The sequence below is a fragment of the Lotus japonicus genome, chromosome 2 (assembly GCF_012489685.1).
Source record: "Lotus japonicus ecotype B-129 chromosome 2, LjGifu_v1.2".
NCBI lineage: Eukaryota > Viridiplantae > Streptophyta > Magnoliopsida > Fabales > Fabaceae > Lotus > Lotus japonicus.
In genome coordinates, this window is record NC_080042.1 from 36,574,425 (window position 1) to 36,580,424 (window position 6,000).

Consider the following 6,000-nt stretch of genomic DNA (forward strand, 5'->3'; position numbering starts at 1 on the left):
TGGGGAATGCTCATCTATTGCAGGAGGATTTGGCGGGGGTGCAATTTCAAGTAAGGCTAGAAAACGCTACGTGGCGGCAATACACTCAGTACAGGAGTCGAACGAAGGAGAGTGTTGGGTGAATCATTCCCCTATTATATTTACCCCTCAGGATTTCACGCATGTAATTCCCCATGACAACGATCCAATTGTGGTAACAATTAGGGTTAACAATTATGTGACAAAGAAAGTATTCTTAGACCAGGGATCTTCGGCGGATATCATCTATGGAGACGCCTTTGATCGCTTGGGACTAAAGGAATCAGATTTGAAACCATACAGGGGAACTTTGGTGGGATTCACAGGGGACCGTGTTAGTGTGCGGGGATACGTCGAAATTCCGACTGCCTTTGGAGAAGGAGAGTTTGTCAAGAAATTTCAAGTAAAGTACTTAGTATTGGCATGTAGAGCCAATTACAATGTACTCTTGGGGCGAGACACCCTCAACAAGGTCTGCGCGGTCATCTCAACTGCTCATTTAACTGTTAAATATCCCGCCTGCAACGGGAAGGTCGGGATATTGCGTGTAGACCAGAATGCAGCAAGGGAATGCTATTTGAGAAGCGTGGCGCTCTATGGGCGAAAAGCCGCCAAGGAGAGCCATCGAATTACAGAAATCTTCCCACAAGAAGGATTTAGCTTGGACCCAAGAGATGATGCTGATGATTTTCGCCCACAACCTCTGGAAGAAACCAAGCAGGTGCAAGTCAAGGATAAGTTTCTAAAGATTGGCAGTGGTTTGACAACAGGTCAAGAGGACAGACTAATCACCCTTCTGGGTGATAATCTAGATCTCTTCGCATGGACCATCAATGATGTACCAGGGATTGATCCCAAGGTGATCACTCACAAACTAGCCATACGACCAGGGGCGACCCCAGTCATCCAACCAAGGCGAAGAATGAGTGAAGAAAAGAACAAGGCTGTACAATTAGAGACTGAAAAGTTAATCAAGGCTCGCTTCATCCGTGAGGTACAGTACCCAACGTGGCTCGCCAATGTTGTGATGGTCAAAAAGGCCAATGGGAAATGGCGGATGTGTACGGACTACACAAGCTTGAACAAAGTGTGTCCCAAAGATTCGTACCCACTTCCCAATGTTGATAAGCTTGTGGATGGAGCTTCAGGGAATGAACTTTTAAGTCTCATGGACGCTTATTCGGGCTATAATCAGATTATGATGCATCCCTCGGATGAGGAAAGTACAACATTTATGACCAATCAGGCGAACTATTGTTACAAGACAATGCCTTTTGGTTTGAAGAATGCAGGAGCTACGTACCAACGGCTTATGGACAAAATTTTTTCAAAACAAGTAGGCAGGAATATGGAGGTGTATGTGGACGACATGATCGTAAAGTCCGCCAGGGCTAGTGATCATGGGGGCGATCTCAAAGAAGCGTTTACTCAGTTAAGAACATATCAAATGAAGTTGAATCCTGAGAAGTGTTCTTTTGGGATCCAGGGAGGAAAGTTCTTGGGATTTATGTTAACATCAAGAGGAATAGAAGTGAACCCTGATAAGGGAAGGGCGATCTTGGAGATGAAAAGCCCAACAAGTGTAAAGGAGGTTCAGCGTTTGACAGGGCGAATGGCCGCCTTGTCACGTTTCTTGCCAATGGCGGGTGACAAAGCGGCCCCGTTCTTCACATGTTTAAAAAAGAATTCAAAGTTTCAGTGGACAGAGGAATGCGAACAAGCTTTTACCAAATTGAAAGAAACATTGGCCACATTACCAGTACTCTCCAAGCCAACACCAGGCGTTCCATTAGTGCTCTATTTAGCGGTTACTGACAAGGCGGTAAGTACGGTGTTGCTCCAGGAAGAAGGAAAAAAGCAGAAAGTTATATATTTCGTGAGCCATACTTTACAGGGGGCAGAATTGCGGTACCAAAAAATTGAAAAGGCGGCTTTGGCGATTCTGAAAACTGCAAGGCGCCTCAGACCTTACTTCCAAAGTTTCCAAGTCAAAGTTAAAACTGATGTTCCCTTAAGGCAAGTACTTCAGAAGCCTGATTTATCAGGGCGATTGGTTAGCTGGTCAGTTGAGCTATCAGAATATGACATACAATATGAGCCAAGGGGCCAAGTCACAGTCCAGAGTTTAATTGACTTCGTCGCGGAATTAACACCCACTGAAGGAGAGAAGACTCAAGGAGAATGGGTCCTGTCTGTGGATGGATCCTCTAATAACACTGGAAGTGGGGCGGGAATAACAATCGAAAGTCCAGATAAAATGATCATTGAACAGTCTCTCAAGTTCGAGTTCAAGGCGAGCAATAATCAATCTGAGTACGAGGCTCTGATTGCCGGCTTAAGGTTGGCCATTGAGCTGGGAGTCCAGAAGTTATTTATCAAAGGAGATTCGCAGTTAGTGGTTAAGCAAGTGAAAGGCGAGTACCAGGTGAAGGATCCGCAACTATCCAAATATTTGGAAGTGGTGCGCAGATTGATGATGGAGGTCAAAGAAATCAAAATAGAACATGTCCCGAGGGGACAAAATGAGAGGGCTGATGTGTTGGCGAAGTTGGCAAGCACAGGGAGATTGGGCAACTACCAAACAGTCATTCAAGAAACCCTGCCTCGCCCGAGCATTGATTTGGTAGAAATAAAGTTGAAAGCTGTAAAGTCAGTCAGTGAGGGCGAGCTACCTTGGATGGAATCGATTAAGACCTTCTTAGAGAATCCACCAAAGGAGGATGATTTGAACACGAGAACAAAACGCAGGGAAGCCAGTTTCTACACACTGGTGGATGGTGAGTTGTATCGGCGGGGAATCATGTCTCCTATGCTCAAATGTGTCGATACCAAGGACGCCCTCGGAATAATGGCGGAAGTCCACGAAGGTGTGTGTTCTAGTCATATCGGCGGGCGATCCTTGGCAATAAAAGTGATAAGAGCAGGATTCTATTGGCCAACCATGAAGAAGGATTGTTTGGAGTATGTGAAGAAATGTGAAAAATGTCAAGTCTTTTCTGATTTGCACAAGGCTCCACCAGAAGAATTAACAACCATGATGGCGCCCTGGCCGTTCGCCATGTGGGGGACTGATATCTTAGGACCATTCCCTGTAGCGAAGGCACAAATGAAGTACATCATCGTGGCGGTTGATTACTTCACTAAGTGGATAGAAGCCGAGGCGGTGGCGACTATCACAGCCGCCAAGGTCAGGAACTTCCTGTGGCGAAGGATTGTTTGTAGATTTGGGGTCCCCATGGCGTTAGTAATGGATAATGGAACCCAATTCACAAGTAGTGTTACCCAGGAATTTTGTGCAGAAATGGGAATCGAGATGCGATTTGCCTCTGTAGAACATCCACAAACCAACGGGCAGGCTGAGTCGGCTAACAAGGTTATCCTGAAAGGTTTAAAAAAGAAACTGGATGAAGCAAAAGGGCTTTGGGCGGAGGAACTACCAGGCGTTCTTTGGGCATACAACACCACGGAACAGTCAAGCACAAAGGAAACCCCGTATCGTCTAACTTATGGAACTGACGCCATGCTCCCAGTGGAAATTGAAAACCAAAGTTGGCGAGTGGCTCGGTTTAATGAAAATGACAACGGAGAAAACTTAATAGCAAATCTAATCATGCTGCCCGAGGAACAACGAGAGGCTCACATAAGAAATGAGGCGGGAAAAGTGAAGGTGGCAAGAAAGTTCTCAACGAAAGTAGTGCCAAGAAAAATGAGGGTAGGAGACTTAGTGCTCCGAAAAAATACAATACCCGATAAACACAACAAACTTTCACCCAACTGGGGCGGGCCTTACAGGATTATAGGCGATGTTGGAGGAGGAGCTTATAAGTTGGAACAACTAAGCGGTCAAAAGGTTCCACGAACATGGAACGCCTCTCATCTAAAGCAGTATTTTAGTTAATAGAAACAACAAATGTAAATGAAGTCGCACTCTTTTTCCCTTTCTTTGGAAAGGTTTTTAATGAGGCGACATTTGTAATGAAGGGACAATTGTTCCCATACGAAAGAAAATTAATGAAAAGATCATTTCAACAGAATCGCATATATTTTTTTTATATTACGAGTTCATGCAATGCAAATCATATCAAGGTATGCAATACCGCGAGTAAACCTTTCGGAATAAGAGAGTATCGCCTTCAAAAGTTAAAAGCCTTGGCAATTCTAGTGGCCACTAGAAACCAAGCCTCGTCGAAAAATCGGCTAAGGTATGTAAACCAAAGTAACAACGAAATTTGGAAACAACTAAAACAACGAATGAACTTAAGATGATATCCATTTAAAGTAGAGAAAAGGGGGCGACACCCATACATGATTGGGAATGAAAATAAAAGACAGGGCAATGCCCAAAGAAAAATTTCAACTTCATAAAATAAAAACAAATTCAAGCCAGGTTCTCGTTGTTGGCGTTGTTGCCCTGGCTTGTCCCAGCTTGAGGATCTTCCTTCTCTTGATCCTCATTCCTGTGCTGCTCATTCCCATCCTCGCCATCTTCTTCAGGCTCACTCTCATCATCGAATTGGGGAAGGAGGTCGAGGCTAATGTCATCATCACCAACTACTTGACCATCCTTGATCTCCTTCAGCCACCCAATGCGGGAAAGATCAAAGCCCGGCTCAACTACACTGATCTGCTCTTTGGCCGCCAGAAAGCCTTGAGCATATTGGAAAGAAGCACGCCCTATGATGGAAGCATTCAGGCGATCATATTTCTTTTCCAACTTCTGATATTTGGCTTGAATGGCAGTGTGCTTGTCATTTATGGCTTCTTTAAGAGACTTGGTCTTTTGAAGAAGCAGGTCCGAAGCAGCCAAGTCTTCAGTTAACTTAGCACACTTCTCCTCAGCAGATTTCAGCTTTTTGTTGGCAGTCTCAGCATCAGTTTTAGCCCGCTCATAGGCTGTCTTGTAATCAGCTGCCTTCTTCTCAAAACGGTTCTTGGCTGAGATCAACTCCTTCACGCACTGAGCCATTCCCGCCACAGTACTGGCGGCAGAAAGCGCGTGATGGATCGCCATGGAAGCAATGTTGGGGGGGCCTTGACCGGAAATGTCCTTGTGAATCCGGTTGTCAAAAGTACGGGTCATGAATTCCAGCCCATTGAAGTGGGGATCCGACAAGTTCAGCAAGGGGGGAGGAGCCTCGCCACCAATGGCTGAACTAGGGCCAGCTTGGTTAAATGGAGTTGGTGGGCGGTTGGTCAGCGCGCTTGAATCTTGTTGAGGGGGCGGGACATTGTCATGTCCCTTCTTTTTCTCAGCTGGATGACTTTTTGGATCGAGAGTCGATTGGTGGAGAGGCTTACCACCAGCAGCACCTGAAGTTTTTTGACGTTTAGGGTCCCTGACGTTGTCAGAACCCAAAGTACCTTCATTCTTCTTCTTCTGCTCAGTTTTGGCGGCCCTCTTCTTCGCCGCCGCAGCAGACTGGGCGAGGTATTCCTTCATCTTGATTGGGTTCGCATCAACCTTGCCTTTTCCCATCGTAGCTGTATGGAAAACACCAATTAGACGAGATACATGAACAAAAAGAAAAAGAAGTTACGTACAAAGATTATAAACTTACTAAAAAATTGATTTAAAGTGTCGGATTTCGACGCCTCAATCAAGTCGTGACCAGAAATTACTGGTAGTGTGCGGAGGTAATCGGCGACGCCTTGTTCAGATTCATCCAAGGCGTCGTATGAAACGGATATTTTTCGGCGAGGGTTCTTTGTCCAGTAAAAAGGGAAGAGAGGGTTATTGTCGGAATCTCGGAACAAGTTCTTTATTTCGGGCGACTCCATAACTTTAAAGTATTTCTTCTGCCATACTTTGTAATGGCTTTTAAGGGCGGTGAATCGACTCATGTTCTTACGGGCTAATAGTGGAACCCATTTCACAGAAGTAGGTTTAGTGGTGACTGATTTATAGAAAAGGAAGAACAAAGGATAGGTTGGAGTGAAACTCAAGTGTTCACAAAGAATTTCAAAGCAGCGGAGAAAACCCCA